We start from the raw sequence: 23,867 nt of genomic DNA, 5'->3' as shown, positions 1-23,867 counted from the left end.
CATCCGCTATTGCTTGCAATGGCAAATCTAGTTATTTTTATTATTATTTTTCTTCCACACATTTTTGTCCAGTCTGGAACTCTAATGTGAATGGACCCAAGAAGATGGTACTATACCATAATGTTAACCACCAGATGAAGATTTGCTTTTTGGGGTTGGCACTTTCAAGATGGCTGCCGTTACCATGGAAACGGAACAAATGTGAAAAAATCCAGTTTTTTGTTTTGGTGAACTATTTGGATACTATGTAACTCAGAATCATTATATTTTAATACAATGTAGGTGCCCACTATATACAGGTGTTGGATGATTTTTGGCACTCATTGGAACTACTATGTTGCCATGGAAACTACTCCAAAAAATTCAAAAATCTCAAAATGTTCCAAACTTAATGAAACTTCACTGTAACGATGAGCAACATTGGAAGATGTGGAATTTGGCGTTGGAATTTCCAAAATCGCTGTTGTTACCATGGAAACAATGCAAAAAGGTCAAAACTTTGAATTTTCACAGAACATTCTAGAACATCAATGTTTAATTTATTCTAGAGACATTAAATGGTATATGATTGTGGAGGGAAAAAAATTGAAGCGGGGGTTTGACTTTGGAATATTCAAAATGGCCGCCGTTACCATGGAAACAGCAAAAATACGAAAAACTTCAAAATGCTTCAAATTTATTGAAATTTAAAACAAATGTTGCTCAGCTAATGTAGACTTGATTTTTGAGTTTGGAATTTCCAAAATGGCCGCCGTAACCATGGCTACCGCTCACCTGGCAATAGGGGAAGGGTGCCATCCGCTATTGCTTGCAATGGCAAATCTAGTTATTTTTATTATTCTTCCACACATTTTGTCCATCGTGTTTCTAAGAATTGAGTGATCCAATATTGTTGGAACTATAACATAATGAGGACCCCCATTTGAAGTTGTGCACCTTGCTATGGAATGGTAAAAGATGGCCGCCATTTCCATGGAAACAGCACAAATGCGAAAAAAATCAAAGTGTTCCAAACTGGAAGAAACTCCACAGGAATGTTCACTGGCATGTGCTGATTTCCAGTTTGACTTTGGAATTTTCAAAATGGCTGCCGTTACCATGGAAACAGCTAAATTATCAAAAATTCTAACTCTTTCGTTATAAAATGCAACTGGATGAAACTTTATGAAAATGTTCTCCAGTATGCCAAGATGTCAAGACAATATTTGGATAGTTCAAAATGGCCGCCGTTGTCATGGAAACTGGGGCCAAGTTTTGCATTGACCCTATGGAAAAATGCATAAAATCTGCATTTTCTCAGAGAGTATTGCACCAAAATAAATGAAACTGTATTGATATATAGCATGACATGTGGCAATGAGATGTACGCTTTTAGAATTTTGGAATTATCTACTGTAACCATGGTTGCAGCACAAATGTTCAAAATTTCCAAAAAAAATAAAGTCCTTCAAACTGGATGAAACTTCACAGAAATAGTGGCTGACATGTGCGGAGTTGCATTTTGAAGTTGGAATTTCCAAAATGGCCGCCGTAACCATGGAAACAGCAAAATTGTCCAAAATTTCAAAATGCTCCAAACTTAATGAAATTTTACAAAAATGATGACTTGCATGTGTAGATGCAATCTTTGACTTTGAAATTTTAAAAAAGGCTGCCGCTCGCCTGGCAATGGGGGGACGAGGGTGCCATCCGTTATTGCTAGCAATTACAAATCTAGTTATCATTTTTCTTCTTGCAACAAATTTTGTCCAGGTGATTTCTCGAAATCCAATGGACCAATGTTGATGGAACTCTACTATAGTAAGGACCCCCAAATGCAGAGTTGCAGGAAGCATGGAATGGTTCAAGATGGCTACCGTTTCCATGGAAACAGAACAAATGTGAAAAAATCCAGTTTTTTGTTTTCTCGGACTGTTAGCATAGACTTGAACTCAGAAACATTATATTTTAATACAATGAAGGTGCCCACTATATACAGGTATTGGACGATTTTGACACTCATTGGAACTACTATGTTGCCATGGAAACTACACCAAAAATTTCAAAAATATCAAAATGATCAAATTAATGAAACTTCACAGTAACGATGAGCAACATTGGAAGATGTGGAATTTGGCTTTGGAATTTCCAAAATATCTGTTGTTACCATGGAAACAATGCAAAAAGGTCAAAGCTTTTAATTTTCACAGAACATTCCAGAACATCAATGTTCAATTTATTCTAGAGACATTAAATCGTATATGATGGTATATGATTATGGAGGGAAAAAATTGCAGCGGGGGTTTTACTTTGGAATATTCAAAATGGCCGACGTTTCCATGAGAACAGCAAAAATATGAAAAACTTCAAAATACTTCAAATTTAATGAAACTTATAACAAATGTTGCCTAGCTTGTGTAGACTTGACTTTTGAGTTTGGAATTTTCAAAATGGCCACCGTTGCCATGGAAACAGCAAAAATTTTCTAAATGGCTGCCGCTGGCCTGGCAATGGGGAAAGGGTGCCATCCACTATTGCTTGCAATGGCAAATCTAGTTATGGCACCCTCAACGGAGTTGGGGTGACGTATTGTTATTCTACGTTTCTTTTTATTTTTTTTATGGCACCCTCAACGGAGTTGGGGTGACGTATTGTTATTCTACGTTTCTTTTTTTTCTTATTATGGCACCCTAAACGGAGTTTGGGTGACATATTGTTATTCTACGTTTCTTTTTGTTTTTATGTCACCCTGACGGAGGTCGGGTGACATATTGTTATTGTACGATTCTTTTTTTCTTATTCTTATTCCGCACTTTTTGTCCAACTTAGTTCTCGGAACTGAATGGACCAATGTTGATGGAACTATAACATAATGTTAATCACCATGTGTAGTTTTGCACCTGACTTTGGAATTAAAAAAATGGCTGCCATTGCCATGGAAACAGCAAAAATGTGAAAAATAGAAATGTGTTCCAATTTATATGAAACTTCTATGATATTAAGAGACCCATGCACACTTCAACATGGTACATTTTTTTTTTCAACTGAGGGGTCTCTAGACATAATTTCAGGGGGGGGGGGGTGAATTTTTCATGGAACATTCCAGAACATAAGTGTTAAACTAGTTCTACCGACATTAAATGTTATATAATTGTATATTATCATGGGGAGAACAATATGCAGCAGTAGTTTGACTTTAGAATTTTTAAAATGGCGGCCGTTACCATGGAAACAGCAAATTACAAAAAATATCAAAATGCTCCAAATTCATTGGAATTTAAAACAGAAGATAAAATGTATGCAAAAATCTGCATTTACTGATGGACAATTTCGAAATGGCTGCTGTTGAGAGTCAATTTGCAGACCAGGGTGACATCCGCTATTGCTTGCAATGGCAATTCTAGTTTTTATTATTTTTCTTCCACACATTTTTGTCCAGTCTGGAACTCTCATATGAATGGCCACAAGAAGATGGAACTATACCATATTGTTAACCACCAAATGAAGATTTGCTTTTTGGGGGTGGCACTTTCAAGATGGCTGCCGTTACCATGGAAACGGAACAAATGTGAAAAAATCCAGTTCTTTGTTTTGGTGAACTTTTTGGATACTATTTAACTCAGAATCATTATATTTTAATACAATGTAGGTGCCCACTATATACAGGTGTTGGATGATTTTGGCACTCATTGGAACTACTATGTTGCCATGGAAACTACTCCAAAAAATTCAAAAATCTAAAAATGTTCCAAACTTAATGAAACTTCACAGTAACGATGAGCAACATTGAAAGATGTGGAATTTGGCGTTGGAATTCCAAAATCGCTGTTGTTACCATGGAAACAATGCAAAAAGGTCAAAACTTTGAATTTTCACAGAACATTCTAGAACATCAATGTTTAATTTATTCTAGAGACATTAAATGGTATATGATTGTATATGATTATATAGGAAAAAAATTGCAGCAGGGGTTTGACTTTGGAATATTCAAAATGGCCGCAATAACCATGGAAACAGCAAAAATACAAAAAACTTCAAAATGCTACAAATTTATTGAAACTTAAAACAAAGGTTGCTCAGCTAATGTAGACTTGACTTTTGAGTTTGGAATTTCCAAAATGGCTGCCGTTACCATGACTACCGCTCACCTGGCAATAGGGGAAGGGTGCCATCCGCTATTGCTTGCAATCGCAAATCTAGTTATTATTATTTTTCTTGCAACAAATTTTGTCCAGGTGATTTCTCGAAATCAAATGGACCAATGTTGTTGGAACTCTACTATAGTAAGGACCACCAGGTGCAGAGTTGCAGGAAGCATGAAATGGTTCAAGATGGCTACCGTTTCCATGGAAACAGAACAAATGTGAAAAAATCCAGTTTTTTGTTTTGGTGAACTGTTTGGATATGCTTTATCTCAGAATCATTATATTTTAATACAAGGTAGGTGCCAACTATATACAGGTGTTGGATGATTTTGGTGATCATTGGAACTACTATGTTGCCATGGAAACTACACCAAAAATTTCGAAATTCTCAAAATGCTCCAAACTTCAGGAAACTTCACAGTAACGATGAGCAACATTGGAAGATGTGGAATTTGGCGTTGGAATTTCCAAAATATCTGTTGTTACCTTGGAAACAATGCAAAAAGGTCAAAACTTTGAATTTTCACAGAACATTCCCGAACATCAATGTTAAATTTATTCTAGAGACATTAAATGGTATATGATTATGGAGGGCAAAAAATGCAGCAGGGGTTTGACTTTGGAATATTCAAAATGGCCGCCGTTACCATGGAAACAGCAAAAATATGAAAAACTTCAAAATGCTTCAAATTTAAGGAAACTTATAACAAATGTTGCCTAGCTTATGTAGACTTGACTTTTGAGTTTGGAATTGTCTAAATGGCCGCCGCTCACCTGGCAATAGGGGAAGGGTGCCATCCGTTATTGCTAGCAATTACAAATCTAGTTATTTTTATTTTTCTTCCACACTTTTTTGTCCAGTCTGGAACTCTGATTTGAATGAACCCAAGATGATGGAACTATACCATAATGTGAACCACCATGTGAAGATTTGCTTTTAGGGGTTGGCACTTTCAAGATGGCTGACGTTACCATGGAAACGGAACAAATGTGAAAAAAATCCAGTTTTTCGTTTTGGTGAACTGTTTGGATATGCTTTAACTCAGAATCATTATATTTTAATACAATGTAGGTGCCCACTATATACAGGTGTTGGATGATTTTGGTACTCATTGGAACTTCTATGTTGCCATGGAAACAACACCAAAATTTTCAAAAATATCAAAATGCTCCAATCTTTATGAAACTTCACAGTAACAATGAGCAACATTGGCAGATGTAGCTTTTGGAGTTGGAATTTCCAAAATGGCTTTTGTTACCATGGAAACAATGCAAAAAAATTCAAAAACAATAAAAATGCTACAAACTGGATGAAACTTTACAGAAATGGTCACTCGCATATGCAGAGTTGACTTTTGAAGTTGGAATTTTTAAAATGGCCGCCGTAACCATGGAAACAGCAAAAATGTCCAAAATATCAAAATGCTCCAAACTTAACGAAAGTTTACAAAAATTATAATTTTCAGGTGTAGATGCATTCTTTGACTTTACAATTTTCTAAATGGCTGCCGCTCGCCTGGCAATAGGGGAAGGGTGCCATCCGCTATTGCTTGCAATGGCAAATCTAGTTTTTATTATTTTTCTTCCACACATTTTTGTCCGCGCGATTTCTCGAATTCCAATGGACCAATGTTGATTGAACTCTACTATATTGAGGACCCACAGGTCAGTAGGACAACCGGAAGCGCCTGAGTAAGGATTTCGGCGCTCAGTGATACGGTTCACTAGACGACGTTGTCAACACGTAATGGCGGCCATTTTGTGACGTCAGATTTGGCATTCCTCGTTGAAAGTTACATTTATGACATTCTTGGATGCTTAAACTTTGTGCCACACAACATAAAAGATAAAGCTTTATTCCAGATATTGCAGGTAATTATTTTCAAAGAAGTCGTATCCCAAAAAATGATTTAAACGGCAAAAATAAAGTGTAAAATAATATGAAACATGAATATTGAAATCCAAGTTTTCATCATTTCCTTTTCATGTAATGAATTTACTATTTATCACTTTTATTATTTTATTACATTCGGATTTCGGTCTGGGGTATCCGCCCTTGTCTTCGGAAATATTATACCCACTGTCAACATCCGTTTTTAAACTGGACAGACAAAATTAAAAAAAGTGTTCTTCACGATCTCCCTGGAAATAATTCACGCTATCACTTTGTGAACATTGTAAGCATGAAACTGCAAATACGGACCAAAACGAATTAAATTTGAAAGCGTGGATGATCATGTTTCATGCACACTGTAAGTTGTCTACAAAAGGGGGTGGGGTGGGTGGGTACTCCATGGATTTTGCTGCACGTCAAAGACGTCTATGTACTAAATCATTAGAATGTAAGACATATTCACTTTAACTCTTGGCTACTTTATACCTGGTCGTATATAAATAAATTCCCATTTTATCTGGGAACAATTAATTTTATCTTCATTATAAACTAACTATCTAACTAATTTTATTCAGGATAAAATCCAGTACAAAAGGATCATCGCTGAAACACACGAACACATATAAAAACATATACAAAACAAAACAACAATAAAACATAACAGCCAACACTTTTGACACTTATAACAACATGAACAAGAAAGAGACAAAACTCATTATATGTGTATGTGTTAAGAATCAGAATGTATTGTGTATTGTTGTTATTATTGCCCGTCAGGGGCCCTTAATTGGAAAATAAAGAATTTTGAACTTTTATATGTCCCTGATTTCATTTAATACATGTACACTCAAGTTTAATATTTTATCTATAAAAATTAAATCTTTTATGAACACAAGTTGATACAATACAAAGGGAAAGGGATTATAGGCACTTGTTTCTGACAATGGGGGTTCACTATCCATACTCTTCTTTCCCATATATAAAAAAATAAACCAGATACATGTAGTATCCCCATTGTAATTAACCAATCACCCGTCACCCATTTGAGAGCTTACACAGTGACATGCATTTACATGTCAGACCAGAAACTAACAAATTTCAGTGGCAAAACCAGAACTTTTCATAAAAGGGGAGGGGGGCTCCAGTCATGCTTCAGTCCCTATACAATCAACCAAATTTTTTCCAACAAGGTCTCAATAGTCATGACAGTGGTGGTTCCATGATTTTAATTAAGAAAAACTGGGTTGTGAGTGCCCCCAAAATGTATATAATTTTAGCTTGTATTGTACATGTTATGATGTTTATGTACACTATAATATAATTGAATATAAAAATGTTAATGAAAGGATTGTTAACACTCAAATCTGCTCCATGTTATGATATTAAACATTGTTATCTAACATGTTTAACACCGCCACATTATTTATGTATGTGCCTGTTCCAAGTCAGGAGCCTGTAATTCAGTGGTTGTCGTTTGTTTATGTGTTACATATTTGTTCTTCGTTTTTTCATAAATAAGGCCGTTAGTTTTCTCGTTTGAATTGTTTTACATGTCTTATCGGGGCTCTTTATAGCTGACTATGCGGTATGGGCTTTGCTCATTGTTAAAGGCTGTACAGTGACCTATAGTTGTTAATGTCTGTGTCATTTTGGTCTTTTGTGGATAGTTGTCTCATTGGCAATCATACCACATCTTTTTTTTTATATTATACATAAAAAATAAATTTTCAAGACTTGGAAATATTTTCTTTGCCCATTATTGCCTTTAACTTTTATGTATTGAGCAAAATGCTCGAGGCATAATTATTTTTAATACTTAGTAAAAACATGTATTTTCTTGGTAATTCATATGGCAAATTTGTATTAATGTGTTGATAATAACAATGCAAAGTTTAATTTTGCTTTGAATAATTTAGTATATAATTTATTAAGTAATTATATGTACATTTGCTTTATATTTACAGGAAGGAGAAAGATGTTCACTATGAATCAAAAATTCAATACATAGGACTTTTATATATCAACAAAAAACACTGGTACATGTACATGTGTATGTGTGATATACATACAACAAGAAAACAGTAATCAAATGGAATGTCAACGACCAGTGTCCAGTAATGTTGAAAGCAAAATGATTTTGATAGAAAACAATAGGACTAGAATATATTAAGGGTAACTAATCCAAAAGTGTCTGTTTAGGGTAAAAACAGTCAGTTATTTACAGTGTGCTATGATTTCAATCCCACAAATATGAAACAAAAACATAATATACATGGTATGCAGACTGTTTTCATAAGGGAATAGACTTAAAATATCTACATTTAACAGTCAGACATAATTATATACTAAATTATTCTTTTTTATATATAAAGTTGCCAATGGAATAAATTGAGGATGGAAATTATAATTAATGAGATATAGGTAAAAGAATCATACACAGACTTTAAGGCTGAATGGTATTCTTTTAATAGTTTAAAGATTTTATTCTGTTATCTATGCTGTATAAATGTCGAGATAGTTACATTTGGATTGAAAACTTATTTCAAGAATGAAGGGTACCATAATTTAAATTTAATTTATGATAAAAAAAAAACAATATAAGGGAATTAACTCTTACATGATGTGCATCATATCCATACAAATGAAGCGTTTTAATAAATCTGACCATTTTTCTACGACCGTAAAAATTGAAAATTTTTTGGTCGTATATTGGTATCACGTTGGCGTCGTCGTCGTCGTCCGAATACTTTCAGTTTTCGCACTCTTACTTTATTAAAATTGAATAGAAATCTATGAAATTTAACACAAGGTTTATGACCACAAAAGGAAGGTTGGGATTGATTTTGGAAGTTTTTGTCCCAACATTTTAGGAATTAGGGGCCAAAAAGGGCCCAAATAAGCATTTTCTTGGTTTTCGCACTATAACTTTAGTTTGATTAAATATAAATCTATGAAATTTTGACACAAGGTTTATGACCACAAAAGAAAGGTTGGGATTGATTTTGAGAGTTTTGGTTTCAACAGTTTAGGAATTAGGGGCCAAAAAAGGGTCCATATAAGCATTATTCTGGTTTTCGCACAATAACTTTAGTATAAGTAAATAGAAATAAATGAAATTTAAACACAAGGTTTATGACCACAAAAGGAAGGTTGGGATTGATTTTGGGAGTTCAGGTCCGAACAGTTTAGGAATTAGGGGTCAAAAAGGGGTCCAAATAAGCATTTTTCTTGGTTTTCGCACCATAAGTTTAGTATAAGTCAATAGAAATCTATGAAATTTAAACACAAGGTTTATGACCATAAAAGGAAGGTTGGGATTGATTTTGGAAGTTTTGGTCCAAACAGTTTAGGAATAAGGGGCCCAAAGGGTCCAAAACTAAATTTTGTTTGATTTCATCAAAAATTGAATAATTGGGGTTCTTCAATATGCCGAATCTAACTGTGTATGTAGATTCCTAATTTTTGGTCCTGTTTTCAAATTGGTCTACATTAAGGTCCAAAGGGTCCAAAATTAAACTTAGTTTGATTTTAACAAAAATTGAATCCTTGGCCAAGTTGGGGTTCTTTGATATGCTGAATCTAAAAAAATACTTAGATTTTTTATTATTGGCCCAGTTTTCAAGATGGTCCAAATCGGGGTCCAAAATTAAACTTTGTTTTATTTCATCAAAAATTGAATAATTGGGGTTCTTCGATATGCCAAATCTAACTGTGTATGTAGATTCTTAATTTTTGGTGCCGTTTTCAAATTGGTCTACATTAAAGTCCAAAGGGTCCAAAATTAAACTAAGTTTGATTTTAACAAAAAATTAATTCTTGGGCTTCTTTGATATGCTGAATCTAAACATGTACTTAGATTTTTTATTATGGGCCTAGTTTTCAAGTTGGTCCAAATCAGGATCCAAAATTATTATATTAAGTATTGTGCAAAAGCAAGAAATCTTCAATTGCACAGTATTGTGCAATAGCAAATATTTTCAATTGCACAGTATTGCGCAATAGCAAGAAATATCTAATTGCACAATATTGTGCAATAGCATGAAATTTTCAATTGAAGTCTTATCTTTCTTTGTTCAGAATAGTAGTTGAATCAACTTAAATCATTGTTTTATACAATATACAATGTATATCACTTTTACTACCAACTGATAAAATAAAACAATCTTTACCATTCAGTGATTACAAGCACTTTCTTTACGTTTTAATATTTTATGATGTATTTAAATGAGTAGTTATTGTTTCAAACTCCATTAGAAATTTGAATTGAGATCAGTTTTGGAATAAGGGAAAGGGGGATGTGAAAAAAAATTGGGGGGGGTAATTTTTTTTCATTTCAGATTTCATAAATAAAAAGAAAATTTCTTCAAACATTTTTTTGAGAGGATTAATATTAACAGCATAGTGAATTGCTCAAAGGCAAAAAAAAAAATTTAAGTTCATTAGACCACATTCATTCTGTGTCAGAAACCTATGCTGTGTCAACTATTTAATCACAATCCAAATTTAGAGCTGAATCCAGCTTGAATGTTGTGTCCATACTTGCCCCAACCGTTCAGGGTTCAACCTACGCCCTGTATCATTTAGATAAGAGAATGACCTGAGCAGACTGTATTGAGGTCATAGATGGCAATAACAATGAAATACAATATATTATAATTATCATTCTTCATTACTTTTTGATTGAATTAACAAACTTAATTTAATAACAAAAAATTTCATTTTCAGTAGACATCCTGTCAGAGGAATAATTTTACTGGAGGATAAACATTTTGATACCTGGAATCAGCAATTTATATGAAATTTGTTATGAGAGATATATTCATGTACAGAATGGTATCCAAGGTGGTTCAAGTGATTAATAGCGGACATTTTTGTTGAACTAATGCAGGATTTAATAAATGAAAGTTTAACAGACTATGGGCTCCAAAGTTTAGTAACAAGAGGATTTTTTAAATATGTGAGACTCATCAACATTAAAAAGTGCAGAAGTGAAATTTCACCATTTTTATTAAAAAAAATCAGATTATTGACTCAGTTGTTTTCATGAATATTTTGTTTTAAGCAATTTCACTGTTATATAATTAATAAGAGTCCACGTTTATTTTATACTTTTGACAACCAAATATTATATCTTCCCTCTGGCCTCAAGTGTTTCCCTTTTATTTTGCATGAGTGTAATTTAAAAAAGCTAGCTTTTAGTTTTGGGCAAATTCAAGTTTTGCCATTCCAGAATTATTCGACTTTTTTCCTGGTAAGGGAGCTACCATTTGATTTTTATGGGGGGGGGGGGGGGGGCTAGGATGAAAAATTTTGTCCTGCATTTTTTTTTTCTGTAATCTCTGTCCTGCCTTTTTTTTCACTCTGTTCAGTGCTGCCTTTTTCCTTTTAGTTTATCCTGACTTTTTTTTACCTAAATTGTCGTCCTGCCTTTTTTTTTTGCAAGTGTCTTATCCTGCCTTTTTTTTTACTCAAAACTCCTGTCCTGCCTATTTTTTTTAAATTTCATCCTGGATCATATAGATGGGCAATGTGTCAAAGAGATAACAACCCAACCAAAGAACAGAAAACGAGCAGAACCAGTAGTATGCTTATATTGATTTACTTCACTTTTGCCTTGTTGTTGAGATTGAGTGAAAGAATTTTTGTTTTGTTTATTCCTATCAATTAGGGGGGTGGGGACCAGTATTCAACACTGAATAACTAAATGTATATCCCATCACCAGATATGAAGCAGCCAACCATACAAAATAGCCCCCCCCCCCCCCCCCCCGTCACTAAAAGGAGAAAAGAGATGCACAACATACAAAATATTCCATAAGGCTAGCTACATTGTATCATTTGAAATTATATTTCATTTATTTTTTTTATATGTGGAATTGTTTTTTGTAAGTAGTTATTTATTCAATTCAAGGTAATAAATACAGTTACCTTTCAGTAATATGAAAATTAGAAAGTTGGGGTATGATCAATGCCAATAAGACAACTCTCCACCAGATATCAAATGTCTAAAGAGATTAACTTGAACAAAAAGCAGTTAGTGAGCCACATGTATAAAAGACCCTGCTGTGTCATGACACAAGACAGGCTGAAAAGGAATATTCTGCATCTGTATGCAAAAGTGAAAATATGTTTAGAAATAAATGCATGTGTAGCAATGGATACAAATGAATAGTCAATCCAGACAAAATCTCCAACGTTTTGGCGTATGTGGTTTATGCACAAAATTGTCAACCAAATTTTACATACTTCATTCAAATAATTTACATTAAAGAGGACAACAAAATAAAAAAAAAAGAACAGGGCCAATGGCTATAAGGGCAAAGCACCCAGGGCGAACAAGTACAGAGGCGGATCCAGGGGGGCCCCCCTTTCGTTGGAAAAATTTGGTTGATTATATAGGGAATCATTGAAGCATGACTGGAGCGCCCCCCCCCCTTTTTAGGTCAGTCAGCGCCAGCCCCCACCCCTTAGGAAAAGTTCTGGATCCGCCACTGAAGTACTATTGTGAACGGACCAGGATTTCTTTTGAACTCCCACCACCTACTTTGAATAGAATTGGTCATCCCTCCTATGCATAGATATATTGATAGTCAGTATGTCAATGCCCCAAGAAACTGCAAAATTAATTTTTAATAAGTTTTTAAAGTCATGATGAGTTTGAACCTCCACTGTAACCAGAGATTGAGAACCATAAGCCCTAAAAATGACACATGCCTTTGACAAAATATAAAGAGCATACCCCTGCCAACGCCCCCTTTTAAAAATAAGAAACCAAACAAAACACACAACGATAATTATATTAACGAAAGGAATATCAACAGCTTTTCTATGACCGAATCAGATTAAATGTTCATTAAAAACTCAGCGGCAAGTAGCAATATTCACGGAATGAATCTTGTTTTTTATAAGTTACTTTGTAAACTTTTAGTTAAAGTACGATCATGATTTCAACAAATCAGTCGGGGTCCCATGATGTGTAAGCCTTACACTCTAGGGTACCAAGTATGGTATAACGTTGGTATGGATTCAACATATTGCATGCCTTCCTTGGCATTAAGATTAACAAAATTGCTACAAAGAAGAAAAGAATCCAACTTTTAATGACATTTTACGTTGGCATTTTCGGCGCCGGAAATTGACAACGTTTATCTATATACTAACACAACTTCGGTTGAGGTCGATTCCGGCAATTCTGCTTAAAAAATCACATCCAGTAAAATGTATTGATGTCTTAACATATATTTGATATGTTTCAACTATTTTTAGTGGATAATTTATTTGAGAGATGAATTACTATCGTGTTCTTCAGAAACAAGGTAAATATAGGAACAGGGCCCCCATAGTGGGGACATACAAAGTAAAGATGACCATTCTCCATTTATACTCGATAGAAGTGCCTAATTTTTTCAAAACACATACATTTTGTACCAAAGATTAGCATATGAAAGTTTTAAAAAAATTGAGTCGGAGATTTTTTAGAAACACCTCTTAATTTTAGCATATCAATAGACTTAATGGAAAAATAGCCAAAAAATGGCGCCTTCTTCAATTTCGAAAAAAATCTATAATTTTACAATTCAGTGACACAAACTGCTATATTTAAAGTGGTTTTATACCTAATGATTCACCTTTTCATGATATTTGAATAATTATTTACTTTAAAAACAGAAACTCTTCCAATTTTCAAATCTACCGACCATGCAAGGAAAAACCTATAAAAGATTGAGACCCCTACTTTAAAATGGGAACAAATTTTTGCCCTTACTTGGACACCTCTGTTCTTTACGAATTTCGATGCCAAAAACTCGCGAAAATAGGTTGTAAACATTTTTAGCAAATCGAAGGATAGGTATTTTTTTGTTCCCATTTTTGATATAGCCATTTAATCCTATAGTGCAGAAAATCAAAATCCGAAATTCTATGTTCAGATGTAAAAAAATAAGATTTCCTTATGTTTCAATGATCAAAAATGAAAATAATATGTAAACTCATATATTTTTCTCATGTAGATATGCTTAAAATCGACAGTATTTATCGTCCGCACTTTGCCGCAAACGAATTTAAAAAAAAATACAAAAGCGCGCCATTTTTCAGTTGACGTCGGCCGACGCAAAATAGTCCAATTTTCGGTGCAGGACTACTGAGCGCCACCGAATCACATTTTGACCGAAAAGGCACATCCGGTTGTTCTACTTGGTGAAGAGTTGCAGTAAGCATGGAATGGTTCAAGATGGCTGCCGTTACCATGGAAACGGAACACATGTGAAAAATTCCGGTTTTTGGTTTTGGTGAACTATTTAGTTATGCTTAAACTCAGAATCATTATATTTTTATTTTTTTTTTTCCAACAAATAAATATTCTTTATTCTTCAAATTGCTTGTTACATGTTTACTTCATTGTCCAAGCTTCAATAAAGTATCCCTGTGAAATACTTTCTGAGTATCCAGGAAAATACACAGAATATAACAAAATATAAAAAAACATTATTTTTTTTATTCCCATCAATTATATCAATCTTTTTAACTTTATGAAAAATACATTTTGAGATACTGTTTTGTTCTCATTCATGAACCTTCGTAAATCCTTTATAAACATAGCATACACATCTAAAAATTTCAGTTTTTGCTCGGATACATAGTACGACTTGTAAATACAAAAACCTATAATTGTCAAGAAATAATTAAAACCGTTATACCCTTGATCTGATATTTTGTATCTAAATACTATATGTTTTGCTAATATCTTGTTTTGAAAATTCATTTTTGCTAGAAGATAATGTACTTTCTCCCAAAAATCTTTCAAAAATGAACATGTAATAAAGAAATGCAAATAATCTTCTTCTTTTGTTTTACAAAAATTGCATTTATCGTTCTCAGATATGTTCCACTTTAATAGTAGCTGCTTTGTAGGAATAATATATTGAAGCAGTTTCCATCTGAAAATTTTTAACTTATTTTCCTTTAAAATTTTAAATATAAAATCGTATACAAATGACATCTGTGGTATGTATTCTAATTTTAAATATCTTGTCCAAATGTTGATACCGATTGGCTTTATATATTTTTTATCTACTAAAGTTTTATAGAGTATTTTATTGTTGATATCTTTTGTTTCAATTTGTTTATTTTGCCATCTTAATTTGACCTTACATATATTGATTATACTCTTAACGGAGTTTTCTTTTTTTAAAACTTGCATCCATTCTTTTGGGATGCAGGATTCTAACATCTTAAACTCTGCAATCCAGTTTGTTTTATTAATTAATCATTATATTTTAATACAATGTAGGTGCCCACTATACACTTGTGTTGGAATGATTTTGGCGATCTTTGGAACTTCTGTGTTGCCATGGAAACTACACGAAAAATTTCAAAAATATCAAAATGCTCCAAACTTTATAAACACTTCACAGTCACGATGAGCAACATTGGAAGATGTGGTATTTGGAGTTGGAATTTCCAAAATATCTGTTGTTACCATGGAAACAATGCTAAAAGGTAAAAAAAAATAAAAAAAAAATAAAAATGCTGCAAACTGGATGAAACTTTACAGGAATGCTCAATGGCATAAGCAGAGTTGACTTTTGAAGTTGGAATTTTCAAAATGGCCGCCGTAACAATGGAAACAGCAAAAATGTCCAAAATTTCAAAATACTCCAAACTTCATTAAACTTTACAAAAATGATAATTTGAATGTGTAGATGCACTCTTTGACTTTGGAATCTTCTAGTTTGCTGCCGCTCGCCTGGCAATGGGGGAAGGGTGCCATCCGCTATTGCTTGCAATGGCAAATCTAGTTATTTTTCTTCCACTTAATTTTGTCCGACCGCTTTCTCGGAACCAAAGGAACCAATCTAAATGATAGTTCACTATAACAAGGAACCCTGACTTTCGAGTTGCAATGCAACTTTGGAACAAAAAAATGGTTGTCATCACCATTGAAACAGAACAATTGTGAAAAAATCCTGTTTTTGGTTTTAATGAATTTTTTGGATATGCTTAAACTCAGAATCATTATATTTTGATACAATGTAGGTGCCCACTATATACTGGTTTTGGAGGATTTTGGCAATCATTGGGACTACTATGTTGCCATGGAAACTACACTAAAAATTTCAAAAATATCAGAATGCTCCAAATTTAACGAAACTTTACAGTAACGATGAGCAACATTGGTAGATGTGGAATTTGGCGTTAGAATTTCGAAAATGTCTGCCGTTACCATGGAAACAATGCAAAACAGGTCAAAATGGTTCAAAAACCTTAAAGTGGCATTTACTTTATTAAAATGGTAGGTCAAATTGATCGAAACTTTGATGGTATGGTCCCTCCCATGTACCAATGTGGTATATATATGCCATTAACTTTTGGGAATGGTCTCTGTTACCATAGGAACAAATCAAAATGTCAAAAATTTCAAAAGTTTCAAAATGCTCCAAAATTGATGAAACTTAATAGGATTGTTGACTGTCAAGTCTGCATGAGACTTTTGAAGTTGGCATTTCAAAAATGGCTACCATTGCCATGGAAACTGGAAGAATGTCAAATATTTTCGAAATGCTCCAAACTTAATGAAACTTAATATTATTGTAAACTGGCATGTATAGATGAGACTTTTGACTTTGAAAATTTCAAAATGGCTGCCGTTGCCATGGAAACAGCAAAAATGTCATGTTTTTAAAAATGATCTAAATGTACTGAAAATTTACAGAAAAATGTATAGCCATGCAAATATGTGCATTCACAAACAATAATAGTAATAGACATTGGACGACAGTTTAGAGCTGAATGTGAACTAATTTTCCCTTTAAAACTAGGCTTAACTTAGTTAATGGTTAAGAAATAAAGCTAGCAACCTCTTTTAAAATCTAGGAATTATACTATCAGATCCAGCTTGTTTGTTAACATTGAAGATTTTCAACTGGTCTAATATTTCTTTCTCAGTGATGACGTTTTTTGTTTAGATGAAATGGAAAAGGCACGTTATTATCAGGAGTTTATGGTTCCGTATCTCTGTTTTTATTAAAATTTGATAAGGACTTGGCAATACGCTCCTTTTACCAGGAGAAAACATTTTGTCACTAAGTTGTGATGTCAGTTTGCACATGGTGATATTTTGCCTTTCAAACTAAACTGATAGTTCAAGTTTTGGTTGTAAGGTTGGTAGACTTCCAAACAACACTTTCTACGTTATACGAATGTGTAACTTTTTGAAAAGTTACATGTGTTTGACATCAAATCGCAATTGAAATCGCCACAAATGACAATTGGTCAGTGTTCACGCTATAATCTTTATTTTAGAGCATCCATTTATCAGTTGTTTTGTGTAAATAGCTTGTCTAATTAAAACAGAATTTGGAAATGGGGAATGTGTCAAAGAGACAACAACCCGACCATAGAACGGTCTTTTATGCAGCGAGAAACTCCCGCACCCGGAGGCGTCCTTCAGCTGGCACCTAATATATATATATAATAATTCAAGTACGATGTCTTCGAAGAAACGGGAGAATAACTGGAGCCAGAATTTCACCCATATACCTTGTTGCATTTAGGTTACCAACGATGATTTTGAGCTCGGTGCGTTCCTGGTATGTTAAACTAGGTTTTATTGATTTTCTTGAAATAATCATGGTTTCTGTTTTTTGTGAGTTAAAGTTTACAAGCCCTTCAGAAGACCACATATGAATTTTATTGAGATCTCCATTAAGAATTTCAACAGTATTTTCAGGGGTGTCTACTGTCAAATAAATACTAGTGTCGTCTGCGAATAATTTGATAGTGCTTAAATATCAATTACTATATTGACACCTGCATTCATCACTCTCTGTGTTGAATTACTCCCATTTAAGACCACCCATTGACTCCTCTCACATAGATAATCACAAAACCAATTTGCTTTGCTCATTGTTGAAGGCCGTACGGTGACCTATAATTGTTAATGTCTGTGTCATTTTGGTCACTTGTGGACAGTTGTCTCATTGGCAATCATACCACATCTTCTTTTTTACAATTGAGTAAATATCCAGAAATTCCATATTGTTTAAGTTTTGATAAAGGTCTTTATGCCAAACCCGATCAAAATCTTTGCTGATGTCACAAAAATCACTAATTTCTTAATTTCCGTTATCTAAAGCTCTACCAAAGTAGTTAAAAATATCAATAAGTTGATTTATGTTTTTTAAAACCCGATTGATTAGGGGTGATTATCCTCTTTTCAATAAGAAAGTTGTGTACATGTTAATAGACACATCGCTCCATGCACTTTGATAATATACTTAACAACTAGATTGGTCTGTTATTTTTTACCTCTTTACGATTGTTACTCTTAAAAACAGGAGTTACATTTGCTTTTACCAATTTGCCGGAAATATAGCTTTAGATAAAAATCAATTAAATAGTTATCAAAGGTATCAGGATTATGACTTAGTACGCCAGACGTTCGTTTCGTCTACATAAGACTCATAAGTAATGCTCATATCAAACTATTTATAAAGCCAAACAAGTACAAAGTTGAAGGGCATTGAGGGTCCAAAATAACAAAACAAAATTGTGCCAAATACGACTAAGGTAATTTCTGCCTGGGATACAAAAATCCTTAGTTTTTCGATAAATTAAATAGTTTCAAAGTTGGAATTTTAGCTGTGATACAGCCTCTTTTAATAATATTGGACTTATCAAGTCTGGACCCAAGGCCTTATTTGGATTTAAAATCTTTAGAACATCTTCGACCTCACTATCTTTAAGTTGAATGTCACTTAGTGTATAGTGTGGAACGGTTAAGTCAGGAATAACAGCAGAGGTATCATCTATGCTTGTCTGCATCGCCAAAAAGTTTTTAAATCCATTCGCTTTATCAATATCATTAAATATTAAGTTATTATCCTTAAGCAGGGGAGGAATACCCGAGTGAGTAGGTTTGATACCAGAAATTTGTTTACAAGTTTTCCACCAAGTTCTTGCTAATAGGTTACTAGTTGACAATTTTTGTATACGATTATTTTGATATTGTTCACGAGCTTGTCTTATTGAAGCGGTCACTTTATTTCTAGTATGTCTAAATTTATTCCAATCGGCGGGTCGGTTATCTTTTGAGGGTAGGCAGTTTTTCCTTCTTATAAGTTTTCATCAATCGTTATTTAACCAAGCAGGGTCAGTTTTTCGAATAGTTAATATTCTATTGGGTATGGAAATATCAGCTTCATCAAGGATACGATTTGAAGTTTCTGAATTAATTTTATTAACATCATTTATAGCAAATATTCTATCCAAGTTTGTTTTGGTCAATATGCGTCAATATTCATCAAAATCACCATAATTTTCTTTTAAAAGACAAACAAGCAGGTTTTTGTGTATTAATAAACCCTATAACTGGACAGTAATATCTTATTTGGTCTAAAAGTGGTGGCCCGACTCCACAATACGGGACAAAATCGGAATTTCGAGCCGCCGTTGTGTAGCGGTTAGTGTATCGGACTACTAACACAAAGGTTCCTGGTTCGATTCCCGTCTGGGATGAAAATTTCAGAGACTGAATTTTCGGCGCTCCCTTGACAACATTTGCGCTATGGTCTTGAGGAAACGATGATAGTCCGTCGGAAGGGGACGATAAATGGCTGACCCGTGTTAAGAGAGAGCCATACATCTTGCACGTTAAAGACACCCTGGAAGATTTCGAAAAAGAGCAGGCTAATGCCTCTACAAGGCAGCACTCGCACCCGCAAAGTGGAAACGGATTAATATAAGTTGCAAAACTTGTTTCCCAATCCACTATTATTAAATATGTTTAAACTAAAATCGGAATTATCAGTTATAAATTAAGTCAATAAGCGACGACGATCGTTACAGTACCATTTTTTATTTTGGTTTTATAGACTACCAGACTACTGCAACATTCTCAATTTTGCTCTTTGCTGTCGAGAAGTGAAACTCGAGTTTGCAATTTTGAAAGACTTGAAATTGTGCACATGTTTTATCTGATCTTTTGTGATGTTGTTCAAGGTAATTGACGTTGCAAAGCTATGTGGGTTGTTTTTTTCTTTTTGTTTGCATTTTATCCAATTTGTTACACGACCTTGAAATAGTCTTGCATTCAAATATTGGTGTATACATTATACGTTGCTCCTTGTCGACGGTCGCATGGTGACCTCTAGATGTAAACTTTTGTTGTCTGCTCTATGGTCGGGTTTTTGTCGCTTTGACACATTCCCCATTTCCTTTCTCAATTTTATTCTGTGTCATTTAGTCTTTTATGGAGTCATACCTCATCTTCCTAATATATATATTTTGACTGAGCAGGATAAAAAGCTTATAAGAAGGAAAAACTGCCTACACTCAAAAGATAACCGACCCGCCGATTGGAATAAATTTAGACATACTAGAAATAAAGTGACCGCTTCAATAAGACAAACGGTAAACTGTAAACTTTTAGGCCTTATGATATCAACATTTAGATGTGTTGATCAACAAGTTTAAAATCAATAGCCATATTTTAATGTTTGTAAGGATATAAAATGTAAACTGAATCATTCTTGTTTAAAGAGTCAAAGGACATACAATTATTGTTTATATAATAAAAGCTTGGGAAAATATGACATGTATTGAACACGACAATATGTTATAAGCAGACCTGTCCTAAATTCTGGTCAGTAGCAGACCTGTTCACAGGTCTAGTCTTGGACAGAATTGTCCATGGTTTTGATATTGGGCAGACCTGACATAAAGACTGGTCAAAAGCAGACATGTCTTCAGGTCTGGTCTTAATCAAACTTGTAAACAGGTCTGCAGCAGTCCTCCTTCTAATCTTCTCTACCTGCGACAAAGTTAACTTCCTTGTCTGATATCAGTGTTTTAGTACTTGGAAAACAGTCATAAAGTCTTCTTTAACTTTTGTACAAGTTAGTACTGCACCGATCTGTATTTTTGATATTTGATAATTTTGACAGTTTTGAACCACCGTTTCCTTAATTTATACATATACATTAACTTAGATATGCTTACAATTGTACACTTGTGACTCCGGGCGATTTCTTTGTCCTGTTATAAAAGAAAGTGGTCATATTATTTATAGTTATCAAAGGTACCAGGCTTATAATTTTATACCTCAAACGCGCGTTTCGTCTACGAACATGTCATATAAATGATGAACCTTCAAATGGCTTAGTACATTTATTTGTTAATCGCATGAGCTTAAATGTTTGTCATGTTGTCCTCCTCTGACAAATATAAACAAAGATCAGGAGAAATGATTTGTTTGTAAAAAGTGATGTTTAAGTTAGTTATTTGAAGTTGTTTTTCTGCAGTTTTTTACTTGATTTGGCCTCTAAACTGTATTAATAAGAACTTCAGTGTCGAGTCCTATGCAAACAAAGCACGCGGTTTGATTAACAAATACTAATACTAGCATCGTTCTTGAAATTGTACAAACAACCGCAAGGTCGATATTATAGCTGGTTGATGTTTCAATACCGAGGTTATCATCAGCCAAGTTGTCATTATTTGAATATTGACATAATAGTTATCAATGGTACCAGGCTTATAATTTAATACGCCTGATGCGTGTTTCGTCCACATTAGACTTACCGGTGACGCTCAGATTAAAATAGTAAGTAAGTCAAACAAGTACAAAGTTGAACAACATTGATGACCCGAAATTCATAAAAGTCATAAACTATTAGCAATACGATCATTTTGTAGATACACTGTTATCAGCGCAAACACAGACTTGACATAGTGTAAGTTGGTAATTACAATACATTGCCTGTTTGATACAGGAATTAGGTATTAAGAATCATATTGGAAACTCAACAAGCAATCCCAAGAAACTTATCAAAAGTTACATTAAGTCTAAGAATAATGATGTTATATCTTCCGTAACAGTACTGAATACCAAAAGTATACTATTTTCCTGAGCAACAATGTTATATAACTGTTCTATAAGGGAGTTATAGATAAAATGAATACGAAATTTTAAAAGCTTTAATGCAAAAAAGAACTCGCCAATACTCAATATAGATTTTGAAATGTCAACATAACTGTAACTTGTTTCTTTACTGACGATACAAACTGTATTTATGAGCTTTACAGGTTGCATTTCTGTAAATATTGACAATGCAATTTCCCATAGGAACTCCTTTTACGGCTAAAAACTTTTTATTTTTAAACGCTTAACACTACTGTTCCTCTTTCTTAATTGAAATACAAGACTTTTTTATCACCAACATGTTCGTGATAATAATTTGATTAATATTTCAGAAGATAGTAGGTATTCCAAGAGGTACTAGATATGCGTCTCTACCATGTTTACTAGTTAACTACTACTGATTTAAAGCAGAATTCATAAAAAAAAAAAATACCTATATAAAGATAATATGAAACAAGCATTTCAATGTATCTGTGATTCTACTTTTTGATATCTGAATGATATTGTGTTACCCAAAGACCCATAATTCAGTAAGTGGTTGAATCCAAGTGTTAACCAAAATAGAATACTCAACATGTTATTTCTTGGTTTTTCCTTGATATTCACACAGGTTACGATTTTCAACAAGAATATATTACAAACATGAAGATGTCAACTTTCCAATCGTCAACTGCCCATTCCTTAGTAAAATCTGCATAACTTCCAAATCTTTTCGCAGTTTATTGATAGTATTCTCACACAGAAACAGAGTAACGGGAACACAATCACTATCACGAATGATTTACTGATATTTCACAGATGACAATGAATTTGAGCAAGTAGTTGTAACCACAATTTCGTTTTAAGCAGTAATAACACAAAATGAGATTAATCATATTAGTTTTGCTTACATGATCTACAAAACGATTGTGATAAGAAGAGCATGGTCTGATTACGCATCAAGAGCACATTCAATTTGTTTTTCGGGAGTGTGTGTTCCTCAAACCGTAGTTTATTTTATACTCCATCAGACTGTTGTTTGCCTTTTCGTCGTTTTTATTTTTTTTGCAATCATTTTGTCGATATCTCGTCGACTTATGAGTTGTGATAGTCATGTGTGGTTCATATACCAGAACACAGTTGTCATATTGTCACTCTTCCTCGTGTAAACACAAATGATATGAACACATTTATATAGATATTCGAGGTGTTTGCAAGGAGTATTTAATTGTAAATTCAAAGACGTGAATACTATATTATCTGTGTCTTTTTATTTAACATGGTGTCATCGATTAAGGGAAATTGAGTAATGAACAACGACCATTTTCATTTCTACTAAAATAATCAACTTTCTTATTGCTTTTATTTACACACCTGGTGTTTTTTTCTAATAGTATTTTAAATAAATTTATTTTAATTGTTGAATTTTTTCTATGCTGCAGCTCAAATGAGTCAATATTGTGTATAGAGACTATGTTATATGATCAATTGACAAATAAGTTAAGTAGCATCTGACAATCATTCAAATATTTAAAGGACCTAAATTTTATGATAACAGTCACGAATTTATCTTCTAAGCGTCAATTAAGTTCAATTCAATACCAACTAGTTATCCAAACAGTAAAAATACTCACTTGAACGCGGAGTACTTGCCCATGCACCATTCCGTCTGACTAAAATAAGATTGGGAAAATGTGTAAACATGGATAGAAAAAAGAATTTATAAAGAATGCTAATAATGTGTTGGTAATACTTGCTGCTCATTTTAGATCCAATTTTTTTTTAAACAGTTGAAATAATTGGCTGGGTAAAACTTATCAAATTAAGTTGTGAAACATCTACAAATAATAGACTACTTTCGAGTTCATCCGTCAATGGAAAAAAACTCGTCAATTATGCGCGCCTTTATGACGTAATTTACCAGACAGAGGGGATCGCCTGTATGCCTGCA

At 33.6% G+C, this 23,867-nt stretch overlaps 2 long non-coding RNA genes across 2 annotated transcripts in view; one reads left to right on the top strand and one right to left on the bottom strand.

The window, feature by feature from the left end:
• The window catches only part of LOC143057418 (uncharacterized), a 238,967-nt gene extending 215,376 nt beyond the window's left edge, over window positions 1-23,591 (bottom strand). The window contains exons 1-2 of the long non-coding RNA XR_012972719.1: window positions 23,551-23,591; window positions 21,016-21,051 (exon numbers count right to left, since the gene is read on the bottom strand). This is a non-coding gene — a long non-coding RNA (uncharacterized LOC143057418). The remainder of the gene's footprint in view (window positions 1-21,015; window positions 21,052-23,550) is intronic.
• On the top strand, window positions 5,814-11,046 carry LOC143056590 (uncharacterized). The gene is made up of 3 exons (XR_012972415.1): window positions 5,814-5,996; window positions 7,983-8,190; window positions 10,744-11,046. It is a non-coding gene; the product is annotated as an uncharacterized LOC143056590 (long non-coding RNA).
• Window positions 23,592-23,867: the final 276 nt, after the last annotated feature.

Source organism: Mytilus galloprovincialis, chromosome 13 (assembly GCF_965363235.1).
Source record: "Mytilus galloprovincialis chromosome 13, xbMytGall1.hap1.1, whole genome shotgun sequence".
In the NCBI taxonomy this organism is placed as follows: Eukaryota; Metazoa; Mollusca; class Bivalvia; order Mytilida; family Mytilidae; genus Mytilus; species Mytilus galloprovincialis.
The sequence above is the reverse complement of the archived record's forward strand: the minus strand, read 5'-3'. Positions and strand labels throughout refer to the sequence as shown.